The sequence below is a fragment of the Hemiscyllium ocellatum genome (assembly GCF_020745735.1).
Source record: "Hemiscyllium ocellatum isolate sHemOce1 chromosome 15 unlocalized genomic scaffold, sHemOce1.pat.X.cur. SUPER_15_unloc_15, whole genome shotgun sequence".
Classification (NCBI taxonomy): Eukaryota; Metazoa; Chordata; class Chondrichthyes; order Orectolobiformes; family Hemiscylliidae; genus Hemiscyllium; species Hemiscyllium ocellatum.
In genome coordinates this window covers 299,849-323,786 of record NW_026867451.1, presented here as the reverse complement: position 1 = coordinate 323,786, position 23,938 = coordinate 299,849, and the positions used below count along the sequence as shown (strand labels likewise).

At 40.6% G+C, this 23,938-nt stretch overlaps 1 pseudogene; it reads left to right on the top strand.

Moving 5' to 3' along the window:
- Positions 1-560: 560 nt before the first annotated feature.
- LOC132806355 (Ig heavy chain C region, membrane-bound form-like) lies at positions 561-23,001 on the top strand (annotated as a pseudogene).
- Positions 23,002-23,938: the final 937 nt, after the last annotated feature.

Genomic DNA, 23,938 nt, shown 5'->3' with positions numbered 1-23,938 from the left:
CTTTATCTGCTTGTGGTGGAATGTAGAATTAAAGGGAGTTAACTTCTAATTGAATATTCTGAATATAATCACTTTGGACACGCTCTGTATTCAGTTGCCTAAATTGAATTTTGAAATGTTTAGTATGAATTACATGTTATTTTGTAGTGGGACTGAGACTGGCAGTGTCCTGGGGAAATAAAACTCAATTGTTTTACTAGCTAGTAATATGTTTGAACTTTGATTTTAGTTTTATCTGTTTGTGAATGAATGTAGAAATAAAGGGAGGTAACTTCCGAATGGATTTATTTTAAAACAAAATACTTGCAACTATCATGTGAAACAGACCTGAAGGTACTCAATTTTACTTCCACCATTAAAAAAAACACTCCCAAAGAAGCTATTCAGCAAAATAAATATCCCAAGATGTGTATATATCCATGTTTAAGCGTAACCTGGTAAATACATGAGCCCATGTGTTGGGGCTGTGCAAGCTGAGACCAGGATCCAGTCTCAGCCTCCAGCAGGAAACCAACAGGCGGAAGCTGTGAGCCTGCCCTTTCCGATGGCCATATAAATCCTAGGCACTGGACCGTAATTCAACACTCCGGGATCGGCTTTGTTTAGAAAGATCTTGACAGAACCGCTTCCCAGAAGTTATCAGAATGATTGTGTCGACAATTTTTCTCAGTTTATTACTGACTTTCTTATCATGTGAGTGTTTTTTTGTTTAAGTCTGTCTTTGTTGCTGTCTCAATGTTAGTCTACCTCAGGAATGTAAAAGTAATGCTCATGGTTTATTTCTTGTCTTTTTTAAAGGTGTCCAGTCGGAGGTTGTTTTGACCCAGCCAGAGGCAGAGACTGGCCATCCCGGAAGCAGCCTGACACTGACCTGTAAAACCAGCGGGTTCGATCTCAGCAGCTATACCATGTACTGGGTCCGCCAGGTTCCCGGCCAGGGTCTGGAGTGGCTGCTGAACTACTATAGTTCATCCAGCAATAACTATGCACCAGCGATTCAGGGTCGATTTACTGCGTCCAAAGACAATTCAAACAACATTTTCTCGTTGAAAATGACTAACCTGAAGATTGAAGACACCGCCATCTATTACTGTGCAAGAGACCACAGCGAGAGGAACCAGGGCTGGACCCGTTCAAAAACAGCTCGGGGGAACATTTTGTCAATTCCATCATAAACTGATGGTCAGTTTGAGTTTTAAATGCAATTATACCAACTGCGATCTGAAGCAGACCTCAGGCTGCCTCTTACAAAGCTATCAAAGAGGAAATGTACCATTTAAACTAGGAAACTGGTGACACAATGGGACAATGTTTTAGGCATGTCATATGTACTGCTAACACTTCCATCAATTAAATGCTGGGACAAAATATATCTGACAGCTCAGGAAATCACTGCTAATTGTTATGTCAACTATGGCATTCATTCTAAACTTGATCAGTACTAAATGGCTCTTTCAAATGAAAATTGAGGCCTAGAGTAAAGAACAGAGAATGAGTGTACTGGTCTACATCATTGTGATACTACAGTGGGTCACAGTGCTGTGCGCAGCGACATCCTCATACAATAACCACTGACAAGGATTTATCTCAAATTGGTGATTTCTACCGTGGCAGGAGCGAGAAATAATGTGAGATGCAATTTAAACACAATCCAGTCGGGCTAGTTTGTACAAATGTAGAATTATTTTCTACCTTCTTCGTGTTGATTGTCAAGTTAAATGCAGACCAAACCTGGAAAAGTATTCCAAGCTTTCAAAATACAATGAATAGTAAAAGCTGAAATAATGCACCAAATCATTTTTAAAGGAGTCTGAATCACTGCTTTCTAGGAAGTGAAGAAATTATTTGCATTTTACAGTTTACAGTCTGTCATAGTATTTGACACAACGTGTCTCACAGTGATATAGCTGGGGTGACACTGCAATTATGATCAATACAAAAACCTATTCAGCCTCCATTGTTTGAAACTAGTCAGTGATTACTTCTACAAACCGTCTTAACTTGCAGTTCGGTATTAGTTCTGTGGGGTTTTATGCCAGTATCACTATTTAATTTGTAAAAGTGTTGGGTAATTATTGATACACTAGTTGGGGATGTTGAGAATCAGCTGATGTGTTACTCTGTGAAGTATAAAACAGTATTAAAATTTATCAAGAATGATCAAAATTCACTCGCGCAATTATGTGATGAAGATTTATCGTGATTTTATTTTGCCTGTGGTTCTGAAAATTTAAAATGATGGTAGATTTTTGATTTGTTTTATGCAGAGCTAGTTATTGTGTGATCCAGTCCAGAGAATGTAACACTGTGATGCTCTTGATTACTGGGGCCAAGGGACCATGGTGACAGTGACTTCAGGTAAGAACTTTGAACATTCTTAGTGACTTTTTAAAAACTTTCTATTCATGTGACTAATTTCTGAATTAAATGAAACTCAGATTCTGTGCTGAGTTTGGTTTGGTTCGGATTGATTTTTGTTCAGACTGATTATAGACTTCAATTAAGGCTCAGCAAACAGTTAAAATGGTGATGATGGAGTCATTTGCTCAGTGTATCTCTTTTTTTGATCAGATGGACATTCTATGTGGCTGGGTTACTTGAAACACCTAATGTCACTTAATCAGTCAGCTATAAATAATGTTTAATGTCAGTGACACCCTGACTGTGAGTTTTATTATCAACAACAAATGCTACGAATTCAAAGATGTTCAAGATATTACCAAACATGACTAAAATATGCTAAAATATCATTATTCATTTCTTGAATATATGTTCTTACCATGATTATATTTTCTCATTTATTTTGTTAATTTTGTTGATGACAAGCAGGTTAGAAACTGTCATCAAAGTTTCTTGCGGTGCTATATTGCATTCTGTTGATTAGATTCGGAGTTTGTTTTACTTGATTCTGTTGAATTGAGTTGATTGGATTTTGGCTTTGTTTTAGTTGATTCGGGTTGAACTGTGTTGATTGGATTCTGACTTTGTTTTTACTTGGTTTTGTTGAATTGTGTTGATTGACTTTTGAAATGGTTTTATTTGATTCTGTTGAATTGAATTGGTTGGATTCTGATTATGTTTCATTCAAATCTGTTGTTTTAAGTTGATTGGATTCTGATTTTATTTTCCTTGATTCTGTTGAATTGAGTTGATTGGATTCTTATTCAGTTTGTGAAATTGATCTGAGTTTTCGTGCTTTCTGAATCGATGTTTTCTTTCTGGTGAGGAGATTGACTCTCTGGATTACTTTTCATTACCAATATTTGTGAAGTTCTTTTGTTTTTCATGAATCATTTCTGCATTTGTTAAACTTATATGACACATTTTTCTCTGCTTGATTGAAAACATGACATCCATTTGTAACGGTCTGAAAAACAACTTAAGGCAGAAACCCAGATGTGTGAGAAATGAAAAAAAACGAGTTTTTAATGGATTGACTTTAAACAAAAAACTCCGTTCTAATTGTAAACGAACTGAATTTTGTTTTAAGTAGCCTCATTCAAAATAAAATTTGGGACCTAAATCTGAAACTGCAGAATTGATCAGATTACGTAATTGAAACTAACTTAAAATTATAATGTGGTAATATTTGTCCATTCAGTAATTTTGTTTTGACCACGAGGTGATTAATCAATATATGCCTTCAACCCCACTCTACTGTGCACTGCACAAGATTGTCATGATCAGGAAGGGTGTGCAGGTTAGAAATAAATTGAACTATTGCCAGAAACGTTACAGCTTTAAGTGTTAAGTCCCCTCACAAACAAGGTTGCTATTATGACCTGTTATTTCTATTCAATTTAATCATTAGTTTGCTTGATTCTGAGCAGCTTTGTTAGACTTCAATTTGGTTTTATTTGTGAGGTGACATCATGTTCTTGGTTCTGTTGAAAATGTTTGCAGAGCTAGTTCTGCTGCAAACATACCGTGTTGTGATCTGGTGATCGTTGATCTGTTGAGGAGGGACTGTGCTTGGGTAACATTAAATGTGTTATATTTGGGAAACCGTTTCTGGTTTCTACATTGTTTTTGCAATGTTAACACGGTTGGTGACAGTGAACTGCTCTTTACTCATTCAATGCAATCAGCATGCGAGTTACAATTTCATAAAGTCTATTATAAAGTGAAAGGCAAATCGCACAGGTTTTAGAAATGAAGGGAAAACAGATACCTTCAGGTGCTATTTTTACTTAAAATAAATAATTAAGGATTAATCTAATCCATGCTTTACAATCCAAATTCGAAACTCAACTATCTAGTTCAATCACAAGGTCTGTCTTTAAGCAGTTTACAAGTCATAGAGAAATATAAATAGAATTTCAAAAGTCTAATGTTCTAATAGTTCTTGCTCTTGAGCAAAAATGCCATGACTGTGCTATAATTGATCAAGAAACACCTTTCAATTCCCCTGTACACTACATACATATTTTTCTGGCTGGAAAAGATCATTGGCAAAGACCATTTGGAAATTCTGCTCAATTCTATGAAGAACAGATCAGTTTCACTGCTTTGATCAGTTTCACATATAACTTGAGTTAATTAATTGTTATGTCCCTGATTAAACTGGATTTGCAGGATAAAAATAAAACATTAACTGAATTATTTAACCTGCACAGTGCTTTAGGTGTTCCCAATCTGTGCATGTTAAATAAATAGTTACATTTTATAACAAAATATCAACTGAAGAGTCATTCTTCGGGAAACAATTGCTATAGTGAATTATGTGACCAACCAAATTTCGAATTAATTAAAGTAATCCACTCATGAACTCCAGGGCAGCATGGTGGCTCAGTGATTGGCATTGCTGCCTCACAGCGCCAGGGTCCCAAATTTGATTCCACCCTCGGGTGACTGCCTGTGTGGAGTTTGCACATTCTCCCTGTGTCTGTGTGGGTTTCCTTCGAGTGCTGTGGTTTCCTACCACAGTCCAAAAGATGTGCAGGTCAGGTGATTGTGCAGTTTAGCACAGCCATAGTGTTCAGGGATGTCTAGGTTAGGGTGCATTAGTCAGGGGTAAATATAAATTAGGGGGAATGGGTCTGGTTGGTCTACTTACTGTTCAGAGGGTCAGTGTGGAATTGTTGGGCCAAATGGCCTGTTTCCATACTGTAGGAACTCTCCTCTTAAAACCATGGGAGTACTTGCTGCAAACGCAGAAAATTCATTTTACATCGATGTGTTCAGGCATATGCAGAGTTCACAAATTTGCAGAAGACATGAACTAGAGGATAACAGAGCACATTGTTTATTCAAACACTGAAAATAGAGTAATATTTATTTTAATTAATATACTTGATCGATTTATTGCAATGTAGCGATCTGAAGGAATCTGCTCACATTAGTTCAGTGTGACAATCATTTAGATTAGATTTCCTGCAGTATGTATCAGGCCATTTGGCCCAACAAGTCCACACCGACCCTCTGAAGAGGAACCCACCCAGACCCATTCCCCTACCCTATATTTACCCCTGACTGATGCACCTAACACTATAGACAATATAGCATGACCAGTTCACCTGACTTGCACATCTTTGGATTTTGGGAGGAAATCCACACAGACACAGGGGAGATTGTGTAAACTCCACATAGGCAGTCACCCGAGGCTGGAACCGAGCCTGGGTACCTGGATCTGTGAGGCAGCAGTGCCCACATTTACTTAGACATCCGTTAAAGTGGGCAACTCCAGACAGAAGCATGTTTTCAATTCATACCTTTTTCAACATTTTAGTTCATTACAAGCAGTTAACAAGAAAATAACCTTGCCCTAATTCCTTCAACAGAAATGCTTTCCACACTGGAATGCAGTATTGTTTATGCAGTGCATGCAAAATCTCCACAATTCGAGGAACGCTTTAAGAATATGTAAAAATAATTTAGAGAATAATCCATTTCCTCCAGATCTGTGCTTTAATTGGCGATATTTCCCACCTCAATAATTTTGTTAAATACAATGACTTATTAAGTTTATGAACTCAGTGGTTATTTATGTTCATTGTGAACACATTCTCGTTCACATTAATCCACTGGTTAGTTCCTCTGATGAATATTCAATTACAGTGAATATATTTGATGTAAGGAGTTGAGCAATGTATCCTCTGGGATTAAGTCTGTTGTACAGTTTGTTTCAGTGCTATCTCTGACTAACTTGTCCACGGTCCTGACCATTTATAAATTGTCCAGTTCGGATACCTGAATCTCAGACAGTTCAATTTTATCTCGAGCTTCAAAACCACTTTTATCTGCCAGAAATACAATATTTGATTAGGTGCCTCAGAATTGAGAGCCCTGACTAAGTTGTTCCAATCAGAACGAACGTTTCAGGATCAAAAGGCAGATAGCAAGAGATTTGAAATTGGTTGTTGACAACAAGAGATATTTGATTGAGCGAGGCAGAGGGAAATATGCTGCAGATTTTCTTTGTGCCTCAGTTATGCAGGAGATGTTTCGTGGCACTATGTAAAATCAGAATTTTTTTTGGAATCTTATTATTTGAAAACTTATTATCAGCAATGGTCTTATTACACTTCAAAACATTATAATCTTTTTCAAACTAAGTAGACCGTCTGGTGCAGCAACATTCACAGGGGAATGAGGAAGGGAGTTCGAGGTTGGAATCTAGTGACAGTGAATTGATGGCAATGCAATTCCTAGTTTTATTGCTCTGTAGTTCCCATCGAGTTTGAACAATTTGGAGCAGCTGTCAAAGTATTCTTGGATAAACGTTGAAATGTTACTTTCATTGTACTAACATTCTGGAACAATCCCTGGTTGTTGGAAGGTGTTAATAACTAACATGGTTTATAAACTGTCAAAACAGGTGAGCTGTGTTCTCCGTGATAGTGTCGAGCTCATTGTGTTCAGGTCTGTTGTGATGTTGTGGTAGGGTCCCTGATTCTGTGCCAGGTGGCCTGTGTTCACTTACAACCTGTTAGAGAGATATGTAACACCATCTCTTATCAGGTTACTTCAGTACAAGAAAGCAGATTGAGATGTTTGGGTGTTTGTTGGAATTCCACTCACAGAGGCCAGTGAACTCTATTCAATCGCTGTCCTGACTTGTGTCTCTTAGACATTAAACAGAATTTTGGTGGTTAGCAGCTTTTTCCAGATCAATATTTGTTCACAAGCTTTTGGGCATCGCTAGATGGGGTTAATGGAGTAAGTGCTCAAAGAAATCCCAGGTTTTGACTTGCTGTTCTAACAATATCATTTATAACTAATCCCGAATGAATCATTTTCAAAGTATATTTGATGAGATTTTGCTTAGGCTGTTTTACTTTATATTAAACCAGTGCTGTAGCTGAATTTGATTGTTCAGTACTGTGGGGGTTTCCGTTGAATCCAACACTTGCAGCAGATGGTGATAGCTTTTCAGTTGGTCTTCCATTGCTATCTCAGACCATCCAGTACCTCTGCTAAGAATCCTTTTTCCAACAGGAGTCAAGCCAACGTAATCACTGTTTATCTCAACAGGTGTGAGCTCTTGTGCCAAAAACATGAAAACAATTTGGTGAAGAGGGGGTCTCTGGATGGGAAAGGTTCACCTTGCCTTCTCTCCACAGGAGCTGCTAGACCTGCTGAGTTTCTTCAGACGTTTCTGTCTTTATTTTGGTTTTCTAGCATTTAAAGTTTGTTGTTTCATTGAAAAACGTTCTGTTCGATTAAACACGTTCTTCAGAGAAAGGATGCATTTGAACAAATTGCAAATGTTCAGAGATATTATTGAATTTGAGTGCCCTGATCTCGAGCTGTAGTTTCACAAGAAACTATTATGAAGTAACAACACACTGCAGAGTGCAGTGGCTGCTGTAATTGGGTGGAAGTTATTTTGATCACTCAAATAGAGAATGTCAGTGAACCAGTTCCAAATAATCAACAGAAGTTTTTTTTAAAGCATGTGTGAAACAATTAATTTATCGAAATATTTTAATCAGAAGTATTCACGGCCAGTGCTAGCTTAATGAATGACACAATGTTAGGAAGGTAGGAACAAGAGGAGGGCACTCAGCCCCTCTAGTTGTTCCCCCACTTACTTAGATCATGGTGCATCTGTGAGCTCAATCCACAGGTCTCCCTTTGGCTAAAGCTCTTTAACACCTTTGTTTAACAAGCAAAAGCTATCCCAGATTTACTGATTTGACTGCCCATAACAAAGGGAGACACCATTTCTGAAAGACATTCCTGTGAGTACTGTGACACAATGAGGCTGGGATTAATTGCTCATGAAAGTAAACTTTAAATATCTGACAATTTCCAATTGAAACATCCCAATCATCATATTTCATTAATTTAACACTATACTTCCCTGGAATCAAGAAATATAATGTGTGATTGCCTTGCTAAAAATGAGGAGAAAGTGAGGACTGCAGATGCTGGAGATCAGAGCTGAAAATGTGTTGCTGGAAAAGCACAGCAGGTCAGGCAGCATCAAGGAGCAGGAGAATCGACGTTTCAGGCATGAGCCCTTCTTCAGGAAGGGCTCCTTGGATGCTGCCTGCTCCTTGGATGCTGCCTGACCTGCTGCGCTTTTCCAGCAATACATTTTCAGCAGTTGCTAAAAATGAGGGAAGCTTCATTCCTATTATATGATTAAGAAATAGCTCTGTTCATTCAGTGAAAACACAGTCAAATCACTCAAAAGGAAACCATGATTTGGAGATGCTGGTGTTGGACTGGGGTGTACAAAGTTAAAAATCACACAACCCCAGGTTATAGTCCAACAGGTTTAATTGGAAGCACACTAGCTTTTGGAGTGACGCTCCTTTATCAGGTGATAGTGGAGCGTCACTCCGAAAGCTAGTTTTCTTCCAATTAAACCTGTTGGACTATAACTTGGTGTTGTGTGATTTTTAAAAAAAGGAAATCATGTCATCTTGTGAAGACACACAAGTGCCTCAAATAATTTTCAATTCTTCTAGTGGTTGTTTGAATCTCGAGACAGGTGTGGAAGTGTCAGACTTTTTATATCGCCTTGAGAAACAAGTTGTCATCAGTCTATTTGAATTGCTGAAGTTTGTGTGGTATTAGCACATTCACAGCGCTGTTAGGAAGTGAGCCCCATGGCTGTGATTGAGGAAGAGGAAACGGGCAGGGAAATAGTTGAGAGTTAAGTTGAAGTCTGATATGGAGGAAAGCTTCACATGCATGTGTGCCCTTATCCTCAAGGATCACAATTTTGGAATATGCTGCCGAACGGACATGTCAGCATGCAAAATGGAAGCTGAAGAAGGCATCTCGGCCTCTCTAGAAGGCTATTCCATTCATGGGATCATCATTAATCTTGCTGCTCATCAATCTTCCCAACACACTGATAGCATTGAACCTGATTGTTTACTGTTCAACACAAGAATGGTGAATTCGTTTGGAATTCTCCACCACAGAAATTCATAGATTCAAGACTCTTAGATTCTTGAAAGCGTTGTCTCAAGTACCTAGTGTGTTGAAGGTGTTTGGCGCACGTACCTTCATTGGTCAGAGCACTGAGTGCAGGAGTTAGGGCTTCATGTTGTAACTGTCCAAAACATTGGAATGAACTGCCAGAGGAAGCGGGAAGTGCAGAGATCGGTCCCACATTGAGAAGACATTTGAACAGCTGCAGGAACTGGATCGGTCTGGATGGATATGGGCAAAGGCAGGCAAGTGGAATGAGTTTAATTTGGGAACTCTGGTCAGCATGGCTGGGCTGGACCAAAGGAACTGTTTCTGTGCTGTACGACTTTATGTCTCACTGACTTTATGGTGGATAGGCTCAAAGTTGGAAGGTGGTGAGCAAGTGAGGGGCTAGATTGGGCATGTGGGAGAGTTTGGGCTGGTAGGCTGGCTGCTGGGTAAGCTTGCGTGCACTCTGTCTGGCAAGGTGGCATCAAGGGAAATGGTAATGGTCACAGGATAATTTGGTCAAATTGTGCTTGGTAGGTGAGGGGTAGTTTGAGCTGAAATGCAGGAGGTCTGTCTTTGCCAGGCTGGTTTATGGAGAGGTGGGCAGGATGCCAGGCTGGTTAGTGTAGAGGTGGGCAGAGTGCCAGGATGTTTCAGGGGGTGGAAGGTCACTGTAATGAAGTGACAGGTGGACGTGTTGTCAAAATGCAAAGCTCAGAGTCTGGCAAAATGGTAGGTTGTGAAGCACAGATGCCAAAGGAGCTAGGATGCAATGTGCACAGGTTGTCTTGGGTAAGATGAGAGGTCAGTGATCAAGGGCTGAGGTCATGTCTTGGGTAGTGGGCTTTTGTCAGAGGTTGTGGAAATGATGGTGTCAGGTCCAGTCAGGGCCAGGTTCACCATGGACCAGGTACAGGGCGGCAGGAGTGTAAATGACTGAAAGGAATTGAGATCATATGTCCATCTGGAATATAGAATATAGAACATTACTGTGCAGTACAGGCCCTTCAGCCCTCAATGATTCCACAGGTCAGTGTAAAAATCTGAAGCCTATCTATCCTACACTATTCCATTTTCATCCATATGTTTATCCAATGACCTTTTAAATGCCCTTAAAGTGGGTGAGTGTACTATTGTTGCAGGCGGTGCGTTCCATGCCCCTACCACTCTCTGAGTTAAGAAACAACCTCTGACATCTGTCATCTATGTCCTCTCCTGCTAGCTATCACTATTCCAGGAAAAAGACTTTCACTGTCCACCCTCTGTTTATCTTTTATGTCTCAATTAAGTCAACCTTCTTCTCTCAAACAAAAACAGCCTCAAGACCCTCATCCTTTCCTCATTAAACCTTCCCGCCATACCAAACAACATCCTGGTAAACCTCCTCTGAACTCTTCCAAAGCTTCCACATTCTCTCTATAATGTGGCGACCAGAACAGTACACAATACTCCAAGTGCAGCTACACCAGAGTTTTGTACAGCTGCAACCTAACCTAGTGGTTCTGAAACTCAGTCCCTCTATTGATGAAAGCCAGCACAAAGTATGCCTTCTTAACAACTCTATCAAACTGGCTGGCAACTTTTAGGGATCTGTGTACATGGGCACCGAGATCTCTCTGCTCAGCTACACTGTCAATATGGATTGCCTTGGATGTGTTTTGTGTGATGGGGATTGTGTGTTCCGGGCATGAATGGGTGTATAGCAGGGTGGGGTTTGTCAATGTGAGTGGAAATTTAGGTCTAGGCAGAGTAAGTGCAGTGGTTAGTCTGAGAGATGAGGTTTGGTGGTGAACTGCGTATCAGTTTGATAGTTATTAAAGTTAAAGATTACTTGTTCATTTCTCAAATCATATTTACATGGCGGCACGGTGGCACAGTGGTTAGCACTGCTGCCTCACAGCGCCAGGGACCTGGGTTCAATTCCCGCCTCAGGCGACTGACTGTGTGGAGTTTGCACGTTCTCCCGTGTCTGCGTGGGTTTCCTCCGGGTGCTCCGGTTTCCTCCCACAGTCCAAAGATGTGCGGGTCAGGTGAATTGGCCATGCTAAATTGCCCGTAGTGTTAGGTAAGGGGTATATGTAGGGGTATGGGTGGGTTGCGCTTCGGCGGGTCGGTGTGGACTTGTTGGGCTGAAGGGCCTGTTTCCACACTGTAAGTAATCTAATCTAATCTAATCTAATCTAAATACTCAGCTGTAACACTCCAAAGTCTCTGAACCTTAATGGTCCTCCATTTTTCAGAGGCCTCCAGAATTCAGATAATTGTAAATTAGATGTTTCAACTTCCAGCCAATTGGCCTGAGTTCAGCCGTGACAGCCATCCTCCCCGTCCCAGTGCTCAGCTCCTGCCTGTGCTGCTGCTGCTGCTGCTGCTGCTGCTGCTGTGACCTTCCTCCCAGAGAGAACATTCTGTCTTACATTGATAAGTGAGGAAGGCTCACTGGACCTGATTTCCAAGTATGGGGACGGCAAACACGAGGGGACACAACTTTAAAGTGAGGGGAGACAGGTATAAGACAGATAGCAGAGGTAGTTTCTTTACTCATTGTGTAGTAAGGGTATGGAGTGCTTTGCCTGCAATGGTATTAGATTCGCCAAGTTTAAGTACATTTAAGTTGTCATTGGACAGGCCTATGCATGTACATGGAATAGTGTAGGTGGGATGGGCTTCATATTAGTATGTCAGGGCAGCGCAACATCGAGGGCCGAAGGGCCTGCACTGCACTGTGATGTTCTATGTTCTATGATTCACTCTGATTTCTCTCCGGGGGTACTGCCAGCTGTTGGGTATTTCCAGCAGCATGGTACCTAGTGGGGCGGCACGCTGGTTCCATGGTTAGCGCTGCTGCCTCACAGTGCTAGGGACTCTGGCTCCATTCCAGCCTCGGGTAACTGTCTGTGTGGAGTTGGCACTTTCTCCCCACATCTGTGTGCATTTCCTCCCACAGTCCAAATCTGTACAAGCTGGGGAAATTGCAAATGTTGTGTTCAGTGATTGGGAGGTTAGATGCATTAGTCAGGGTTAACCGTAGCATAATAGGGTAGAGGAATGGGTCTGGATGCGTTTCTTTTCAGAGGGTGGGTGTGGAATTGTTGGGCCAAATGGCCTGTTTGCACACACTGTAGAATTTCGATGAATCTGCATTTCCTTGGTTTGTATTTTGTGAAACTTCTCTGCTCTTCACAGCAATCCAATGAAAGTGTCAATTGGTGAGATCTTCAAACAGTTACTGGGGTGGGATCAGGATGTTCTTCTTCCTAAATGATATGGCAATGGTCAAGGTCGAGGGCATGTTTCTCAAGAGGGAACCAATGATCATGATCAGCAACTGGTAGGAAACAAAAATAAACTCCAGTTATGCTGTAGACTTCAGCGGGAGCATACTGGCAAACGGTTACAGCTGAGGATACATTTGAGTAACTGATAAGGTCAAATTAACAGAAACTAACATGCTCAATTGGTCATTCTATTGTAGAGACACCATCTCCCCCCACGCTTTATGGCCTGGTCTCCTCCTGTGAGGAGCACAACACCGATTCGACAATCTTTGGTTGTTTGGTGATGGACTATTCCCCAGAAGTCACCAAGGTAACCTGGAAGAAAGGTGGGGAGCTAATCACGAATGGTGGATTGAAGACTTACCCATCAGTGAGAAACAAGAAGGGAACCTACACCCTGAGCAGCCAGTTAACCCTGCCCGGGTCAGCGGTAGATTGCCCCAGCAAAATCTACTGTGAGGTTCAACACAGCGGGTCACACAAGAGCAAAGAAATGCCATGTCCAGGTACGTATTGTGGGAACTGAGATAAACAGAGCATCTGGCATTAATATGGATAAGGCATTATTTATAACCATTTTCACAGAATCCCCTTATACAGCACAGGAAAAAGGCCCTTTGATCCATCCAGTTTGCGCCTATCAATAACAGCCACCTAACTATTCCAGTCTCATGTGCCAGCACATGATCCATTGCCTTGTGTGACTTGCCCTTGCAAGGATGCATCTCAATACTTCATACTTATTATGAGGGGCTCAGTCTCTACATGACTTATAGGTGCTGAGCTCCAGGCTAACACCACCCTCTGTTTGATTTTGTTTTCCCCTGAGATCCACTTGGAACCTCCTGGCCTTACCTTCACCCTGTGCCCCTGAGGCATTGATCTCTCCATCAAGGGGAAAGGTTTCATCCAGTTTACCCAGTCTATGCCTAAAATAATTCTAGACATCATGATAATCTTCTCCCTAACTCTCCTCTGCTTCAAGGAAAACCCCTGTCTATCTCATCTCGTTTCATAACTAAAACCCTCCAACCCAGGCAAGATCCTGGCAAATCTAATCAATACTGCCTTCAGTGTAATCACATTCCTTCGATAACATGCACACAACGCTTCAGTATGGCCTAACCAGTGTTCTATCAAGTTCCAGTATCATCTCCCGATTCTTCATTGTCAATGTCTAGGCTAATAAAAGCAAATATCCTCCCACCTCCTTAGTCTCTTTATCCAGACGACACAGTACTATAGGGGATCGGTGGGTACATGCACCAAAGATCCTCAGGCCTTTCCAGGGTTCCACCATTCAAAATGTCATACCTCACAGATTCTTCTGCCGAATTACATTACCTTACATTTATCCAGAATAATTTCCATTTGCAACTTCTCTTCACATACAACCAACCCTTTTATATCCTCCTGCAATCTAAAGCCATAATGCTCATGACTTACCAACATGACAGTTTTCATTTCATCTGTGAATTCACTGGTTAATCCTCCTAAATTTGAGTCTCAATCATTGGTATGTAAGAGAAATAACATGGAAATCAACCCCAATCCCTACAGAACACCAGGAGACATAGATTCCCAGTCACCCAGACACCCGATGACTATTATCCCCTGCTCCCATCACTCAGCCAGTTCTCGATCCAATCTGTCAAATTAACTCGGATCCCATTGGCTCTGATTATTGCTATCATCTGGACATCGAGTTATCTCTCTGAAAACTACTATCAAATTGTTACACATGACTTTCTCTCAATAAAACTATGCTGAAAATTGTTGATTTATCTTCCAAATGAAGACTAATTTCACTTTTCAATAGTTTCCCTACCACTGAGACTAGCTTGACAGATCTGTGTTTTCATTATTTATCCCTTCCTTTGTCCTGCGTAACAGTGCAATGTTGGCTGATCTACACTCACTTGGCACAACTGCTGTGGCCAGACAGTAATTCTAAATTATTGTTAGCGACCCAACTATTTCATCCCTTGCATCGCTCAACCGCTTGGTATACTTTTCATCTGCCCTGGAAATATAACCACTTTTCATTTAGCAAGACAACACAGAACATCACGTCATGTGTCCTAATTTCTGAAAGTACATCACAACACTCCTCCATGATTTCTGTCCCCACATTGTCCCTCTTACTAGTGAACACTGACACAACACATTCGTTTTGACCACAACCTAATCCTCCGGCTCCACTCCAATAATAACACTTAATGGGCATTACTGTTTCCCGAATAATTCTTTTATTATGAATGAGCCTGTAACTTTTAAAAATATTTTCCTTTATTTTGACTCCTATTATTTTCTCATGGTCCCTTTTGCTCTTCTAATTCCTTTGTCTTTCAAACTCCCCCTTGCGCGTTCTGTACTCCATACTAATTTCTATTGTTTTGAGATTTCAGTATAGACAGGAAGCCTCCCTTGTTTCTCCTTATCTCACCCTCCATGCCCTTTGGTGTCCAGAGCACGCTACATTCTTGGTCCCATTCAGTGGCTTCCTGGGAAATGTCCTCCCTATGATTTTCCTGTCTCTTTCTTAAATGTTTCACACTGCTTTGACTCAGATTTACCAATAAGTGTCAGCTTCCAGTCCACTCTGGTTAAGTCATTACCTGATCTTACTAAAATTGTCCTTCCCCTTTTCAGAACTTTGGGCCAATGTCTATTCCTTTGCAGTACAATCTGAAATCCAACTGATTTACGATCACTGTCTGCAAAGTGCACCACCATTGATGTTTTACCCAATGGGTCGACTTCATTCCCAAAAGTTAAATTCAGGTTCACCCCTCTCTTGCAAGGTCTGGATTAAAATTCTCTGTCTTAACACATACTTTGTTTAAATATTCTCCTGGGGGCATTTTCAGAATTGTGCTCCCTCTAAACGTTAGACAAAATGAATATCCAAGCCTATGCTGAGGAAGTTAAAAACCTCTTTTCTCATTCCCCTATTTAATTTACATATCTCTGAAATTTATCCATGTATTTGCACTTGGTCTTTTGGACCTATAGTAAGGCCTATCGTGCTCTCCCAGTAGTTATGTTTGCTGTATTTTGGTTTTGAAGTACTGTCCATTTGCCTTTGTTCGAGGAGGTATCTATGATTTCATTTCTCTTTACAGCCTAAAATACTCTTGTCAGAATTGTGACAGAAGCAACATTCCGTGCCGCAAACCCCTGCCTCCATCCTTTTCCATCTTTCCCTGTCTCGCCTGAAGGCACTAAATCCTGGAAAATTGAATAGCCACTCCTGCCCCGCTCTCAATATGTCTCCGTGATAGCAACAGCATCATTTCCTCATTTATGCCGGTAATTCATCTGCCTTGATCATCAGACTCTGTCATTAAAACGAATACCATCCAACGTTGCTATCTCCCTTCTGATGTTACCGGCCTATCGTTTCTATGCCTCCTTGACTCCCTTGCTGTGTCCTATAATTTTAGCCTTTCACATTGTCCTGATGATCTTTCTGTGTGGATCCCAGCTTCTCCAGCACTCTGCACAATTATGATTCTTGTATCCATTAATCACAAGAAACCTTGATATATGAGAACTGATTGTATTTGTGATGAAATTCATCAGATAATTTATGCGATGTGTTTCCTAAAGGAACAGGTCCTCTCCCACCAACTCTTCTCCTAACTGTGAGCTCCAGTGAAGAAATCGCAAGCAGCAAGTTTGCAACTGTCGTTTGTTCAATCATCGATTTCCATCCGAAGACAATCAACGTGAGTTGGTTGAAAAATGGCCGACGCTTGGATTCTGGCTTCTTCACGTCTCCCGTGTGTGAGGCGAACGGGAACTTCTCGGTGACGAGTCGGCTGATGGTCCCTTATGGTGAATGGTACAACAGCGCAGTCTATACCTGCCAGGTCACTCACGAAGAGAACATTCAAAGTAAAAATATCACCGCACTCCAGGGTAAGAGACACATACTGGGAGAGCTACAAATCACTCTGAACTCTGATGTGAATCAAACACACTAATTTATCAGGCGTAGTAAACAGCACGGTACAGCTTCTCATTTCCCAGCATGTCACGTATCTCATTTCAGTTTGAGTGTTACATTAGCATTGCTCATAATTCAACATTTTGGCAAGTCAGAAAAGCATGTTTCCTCTCTGTTGAAGATAGATATATAGACGGTGAGCTTTGTTAAATAGTTTGTTAAATAGTTTGTTGCCTGACCATGCTGGGAGAAGCATTCAGAGTGCTGAATCCTTGCCTGGTAGTGGCTTCAAGGATAAGTTTGGGGGTGGAGGGAGGATATTGGAGAGATATCTAATTGAAACATAGAAAATACTGAGAGACTGAGGTCGAGTGAATGTAAATAGATGTTTTGACTGGTAGGCGAGACTAGGACCCAAGGGCACAGTCTCAGGATCAAAGGGGCACCGTTTAGAACTGAGATGGGGAGGAATTTCTTCAGCAAGAGGGTGATGAATCTGTGGAACTTGTTGCTGCAGAGGGCTGTGGAGACCAGGCCATTGTGTATATTCAAGCCAGAGATGGATCGGTTCTTGTTTAGTGTGGGGAGAAGACCATAGAATGGCTTTAGCCCAAATGTCGATTTTCCTGCTCGTCGGATGCTGCCTAACCTGCTGTGCTTTTCCAGCATCATTCTGATCTAAACTCTGGATTGGCTGAACAGCCTTATTCTGATCCTCTATCTTATGATGTTGTGGTCTCAAAATGACGTGGTTAAAATATGCAGTGACCCTAACTTGAAAATAAATCAAAATGCGTTCAATGCTTCACTCCCTGCTCAGGAATGACCTGTTGGCCTTGGACATTGTACGACATCGATTTTTATCTGGTGCTGAGCTCTTTAACTTCATTTATGGGATCAGACCACAGACCAAGTGGGTATCACATTTGATGAACTGGGATAAACATGATCTCACTGAGCCTCTTTAAGATGCTCTGTGTAAGTAGTGGATGAGGCAGGAGAATAAATTCTGGTAAGAATGCTACAATAGGGATGAGTGAACGAGGAACTTGAGACAGGCTGATTTAGCCTGGTTTGGAGTGGCGATGTTTACACAGTGGGTAGTGGATGTCTATAAAATTAGTGTACATTTCCATCACGTTTGTAGATTAATTTAAGACGCTTTTGTTTGTTTTTTTTTCTCCCCTGCTCTATGAAGAAATTAAAAAATGCAGCTTGGTAAATAAAGTGAAAGTACAGACCAGTCATGAACTAACTGAATGGAGGGAAAGACTTAAGGAGATGGGTGTCCTTCTCGATATCCAATGCTGTACTCAGTGCCTTGTTTTCAGATCTACTCCAAACTCAGCCCACGAGGAACAATGACATAAATCAGAGAATGACATCACACCAATAACGCAAAGTATTTTTGATCACGTTAAATATAATGAACAGAATTTCCATGGATATTCACTGCTCCTGTAGCACTTTAGAACTCTGCAAAGAGAATAATTATTATTTCTTATAATTTGTCCAAAATTTGGGATGTGATTTGGCAGTCAGCGTGACCAGCGCACTTGCACCTAAGGGTTATGAACATGGAAATGAACTCATTATATTCAGATTACTCTTGTCACAAGTATCAATAGATGGTCTTAAGTGAGAGACAAACTCTGAAAGAAAGGTAATTCCATGGGTTACATAATGGTATCTTCGATGATTTTACTTTTTTCACAGCTTTCACTTGTTACAAAGCCAGTGTTCTTTGGGAATAATTACACAGGGTATGTCATAGGTAATCACAAATGCTTTCACAAATCAAAATACATCAACAATAGTAAGCATTGTTTCAGCAATGGTTGGAGTTGCCATTTTGAAGGTGGTGTCTTCACCCTGTGAAGAAGTAATCTGAAGACTGGGTGTTTGTATCATAAAGGGGCATTTTTCATTGACTTTGATTTTTGTTTCATAGAAGATACCGAGTGCCACCCTAACACCGTTAAAATCCTCCCACCGCCAGTCGAACAAGTCTTACTGGAGGCGACGGTGACGTTAACCTGTGTTGTGTCCAATTTTCCTTCTGGAGTCAGCGTGACCTGGAAGCAAGAAAAGAAGCTTCTGAAAACCGAGATTGCTGACCAGCCTGGACAGAATCCCGACAGCGTGATCAGCAAATTAGACATTTCTACTGAAGCCTGGCTGAGTGGTGTTACTTTTGAATGTGTGGTGTACCATCAAAATCTACCGACTCCGCTGAGAGACTCCATCCACAAGGAGAAAGGTGAGCGGTGAGATTAAAACACAAAGCATCCCATGTGGAATCCAGATCCAGTTACATCAATGGCAGGCTTTGATTGGTAATGAACAAACACCGTTGGGAGCATTTATGATGCATCTGAAGGCAGGATAACTAAGTAGCTGATTAAGAAAAAGATGGACCAAAGGATATTGTATTCTGATTAAGTCAGATAAGGTGGGAAGAAGCCTGGGTTGTGATGCCACCATCAGCAATGACAGTTGGACAGAATGCCCTTGTTGTGGGCTGGAAACATGGAGGCAACTTTCACATTAAACTTTACTTTTTTTACTGAACAGAATGTGTACTCTTTTAGAAAACGAAAGTGAATAAATCCCAAATTAATAATGGTGTATTTTAATATTGAGTGAAATTGTGATATTGGTTCAGGATATTTTTGATTGATTTATATTTGTCTCAAATATTCTGCAGTGATTAATCCGCTGGAGCCATCAGTGTCGGTCCTCCTGCCACCAACAGAAGAAATCTCCGCTCAGAGGTTTCTCTCCCTCACCTGTTTAGTGAGAGGTTTCTCCCCCCGAGAGATCTTCGTCAAGTGGACAAACAATGACAAGCAGGTGAATCCCAGTAACTACAAGAACACCGAGGTGATGGCAGAGAGTGACAACACTTCCTTCTTCATGTACAGCCTGTTATCCATTACAGCGGAGGAGTGGGCCAGCGGTGCTTCTTACTCCTGTGTGGTGGGACATGAAGCGATTCCATTGAAGATCATCAACAGAACAGTCGATAAATCCAGCGGTAAACCGAGTTTCGTAAACATTTCACTTGCACTGATGGACACTGTTAATTCATGTCAATAAAAATCTCAAAGTTGCATTTAATAATTCAACAGAAGTAATAAAGTTTCTTTTTCCTCCAGTTGTGAGTTAAATACTGAATGAGTTGTTTCTCACTCTGACTTCCATTCCATCTCTGTAGTTAAAGTGGATTATTAACAGGTCTAGGACAAGTGTCTTGTGCAGTTAATGTTCTCTGCTCAGATACACCCTGGGTCAGAGACAGAGTAAAGCTCACTCATTGCAGGATTCCGCCAAGTCCCTTGTCCATCTTAAATCCCTCTGTGACAAAATCTGACAATGTCCATTTTATGTCCAGGGTAGAGCACGAGTTTTGAACTTGGTGTTCTTGATTCCCCTGATTGGACATTCTTATAAAATTCATGTCAGTTTTAAACTGCCACATTGCACCAATTGGAAATGTAAATTTAAGACACTTTAAAATTAAATTTGATTGGAACATACCAATCGTAAAGAGTGCAGAACAGTTTGAATGTAACCGTTGTTTCTGGGGAACTGCCAGGGATCTTGCGCCAGTGCATGAGTTGACAGAATATATCTTCACTTTCACACCAAAGAGAATCGACAGATAAGTTGTCGTGGAGCAGAGGGGAGGGGAACGATGAATGGTCTGTCCTCTTGCTCCCTGTGCAGAGTTTTCATGGTAGATGTCCTCTGTAATGTAACCCAGTTACTAACAGGAACAGTCAGCTTCTCGCTTACTGTCCAAAGATTGAACATTTCCATGCAAAATAATACCTTTGAAACATGTTGGACACGCTTGGCTCTGTTAACAAATGATTAACATTGATTCCCCTAATCCAAAACTGGTGTTTGCATTGTCCCGGTTTGAATTCTATAGTTTTGTCTCAGTTTTCTGGAGCACATGGGATCAATTCTGGTATTCGAATACCTGATACCATTTTGTTTCACATACAGAACACAAGTAGGCATTTTCTAATAAACATATTCAGAAATGTTATCTCTGGGGCAGTGAGGATTTGAACTCACGCCTTTTCTCTCAGAGACAGAAATTCTATCACTGCAACAGAAGAGTTGCTCATAAAACGCTTATCTCTTCACGACGATGGGAAATGTTTCCTACAACACCAAGGTCAAATCTAATTATAGGCAATCCATTAAAATTAGAACAATAAATTAGAATAATAAAAATTGCAGTCTTGTATAAGAACAGATACAGAGAGATGATCGCAAATACACACGGAATGACACATATATGGGCTCTCACCTAAAGACACATATTGATGTGCACACTCAAATGTGCATACAGATAAGATGTCACACACGCATACTCGCACAGAGCCACACATGCAAGTGGTACTTGAACACTCACCTAAGCTCATACAAAAACTCACATACACCGAAAGAAAATTATTTGCACAAATGATCAGGGTACTCACACTTAACCATGAGAAATATAGACACACGGTAACACACGAATGGGCATGAATACATATACATTCATACAGCACAATGCGTACAGACATACACGCATGAACACACAGATACAAATTCCAAAAAATGTCCTCCCACATGTCAACTCATACAGGCACATAAGTGCACAGAGATAAACATTAATATCATTATTTTCCCATTTTCAGAATCACAAACATACGATGACAGAGGCAGCTTAATTAGTTATTTTTAAACCACATTGATCAGCATGTATACAATGTCACACGTACACACAAATTCCGAGTCTCACATGCAGACACACAAGTGCATAGATCAACAAATAGAGGGGCATTTATTAAATAAGGATAATGAGCACAAGCATCAGCAAGCATCCACACACAGTAACACAAACAAGCTTCTCAGGAGATGGTTTGGGAAAGATTGCCACACAAGCAGACATCATCATATAAATATAAACATCCATCAAAACATGACGTTGCATGCTAACATTTATTAAGCATAAACATGAAAATAACCTAGTTTAGGTAGGACCTGAAACAGACACATAAGCACACATTTTAGATAGCACTAATGAAAAGTGAACACTCACAAAGACATTACAAGATAAGCATAGGCAGCAATGAAGTGGCATATTCGCATAATGATGCTTACACAATGTGAAAAGACCAAAATTTCGGTGCACAAACACATGAGAACACTAGCAGTAAAGGAACAGGAATATGTTTATTCATGCACAGACTCCAACATGGGCAAGAATGAAGTAAGAGGCACTCATAACCACATACACAACCATTAAAGGGAAACCAAACACACCAAGCAGTAGGTCAAATAAATTAAGGGACACATGTACAAAAACTTATTCCTAAATATACAGATCCTACAAACAAAAATATGAAGCAATGTCCTGACTGTGATGTCACTTATATTCACGATTTGCCAAGCAATTGGTCACCAATACATAAAGGTGAGAATCACATTTGAACTTTTATTCAGTGATGGCCACAATTTTCAACTAAAGTGCTGTCACAGCCTATATTTAAAATATAATGATATAATTAAAATAATCATTCGTAATAAGCATTCCTCAAATAATAATATCCTTAAATAATAGATTAAAAGAACATTAATTTAAAACATTCTGACATGGACAATGAAGAAAGAACATGTGCAGTCAGTATTTGTAATTTCTTGCTGAGAGTCAATAATGCACTGACGGATACAGATTAGAGTCACACTTGAGAAATACCTGACTGCTTTATGAAGATGTAATGGTCTCTAATTACATGACTTGGATACACATAGATCGATCTGGATCAATAAACGATCTAAATGCGTTCTCTCGGCTTTATATTCATAGATTCAATAGATCGCACTTGGATTGAAGACTATGAGGATGATAACAGCAACATCTGGACAACTGCTTCCACGTTCATCACCTTGTTCTTCCTGAGTATTTTCTACAGCGCTGCCGTCACTCTGGTGAAGGTGAGAATAATCACATCTTTCTCACGCCAAACAGCCCAATATGTTTTGTGAAATCTCTAAGTGTGCCATTGAATAAACATGAAATCTGAAAGTCCCTGATCATAAATATCTGTGTCATTGCTTTATCTCTCTTTTCCAGGTTAAGTGAATGAGTTGTGGACTCCTTTGATTTTCCTGATCTGCTTATCAAGGTCTCTGAATTCCCAATCTACAATCTGTCCTGTTGCTGACTCTCACAGTGAGATCACTTCAGTTTATCAGTGTGTAACTGAGACAATTATTGATGGATTTTCGTTTTTACTTTGATATCTTTGAAATGGTTGTGGTTGGAAGAATTTGTAGCTTCCCTGTTGTTTGAAGCCCATTTGTTTTGTTTTTATTTGTTCCTTACTCAGAATGGTTGCCTACCCTTTCTGATGAGCCTTTGTATTCCCGTTCTTGTGACTGTTACTGATGTACAGAAAATTCCCACCTCACAGCGCATGTGTTCTCATCTCAATGTGGCACCCAGCCATTATATTCACTTCTGTTAGCTTTTACAACAACTTTTTGGATAAAAATGCTTTCTGAAATGGTTAATAAATCTTGAATGAATATGCACTAACCTTGAGTTTGCTTCATTCTTTCTTCAAGGCCAGTCAGTAATCATACATTTTCCCACATCCTACTCCTTTCCCAGCCAAATACTTTCACTTGTTCTGTTTGGTTGTGTTTCATCCAGTCATTTAGTTTAATGTTGCGCTGCCATGCCGCCCACTAATGTAAATACATCTTTCACACGATATGCCTGATGGAACACTCCAGAGGCAGAATGATTAGAGAACATTTCCTCTTAAGCACCAAAGGTCACGGCCTCGGGTCACGTAATGATACAAATGAGGAGCTTTGCTCCATCAGAAGCCTATAAAAGGCAGGCAAAGGAGTTTGAAAGTTTACTCTACACCGTCTAAACTACATGTACTCCCAATGTCCGGACAGCCTGGGTTAGTAATGCATAACACGCCACCTAAAACGCCCAACGAAACATTCATCAGCCAAAAATGTCAACGTTCAGTCAGGTAGTCAGACACAACACATGCACAATCCAAGGGCGGATTCTCAGAACTGGAGTTTTTCTCACACATAAATCTCATGGAGCACTATTCCTGGGATCTATTTGACACACCATACCTGTCAAATCCCAGGGAATGAGACTGGGATGTATCTGATACAGGGATATTACTGATCAGCAACCCTCAAAAATAATAAATCAGAGGTCGATGTTGATCAGGCAAGTCAGGGCTCATGAGTCCCTGAAATATTCAGCCATTGAGATCTATATGATGCAAGACGG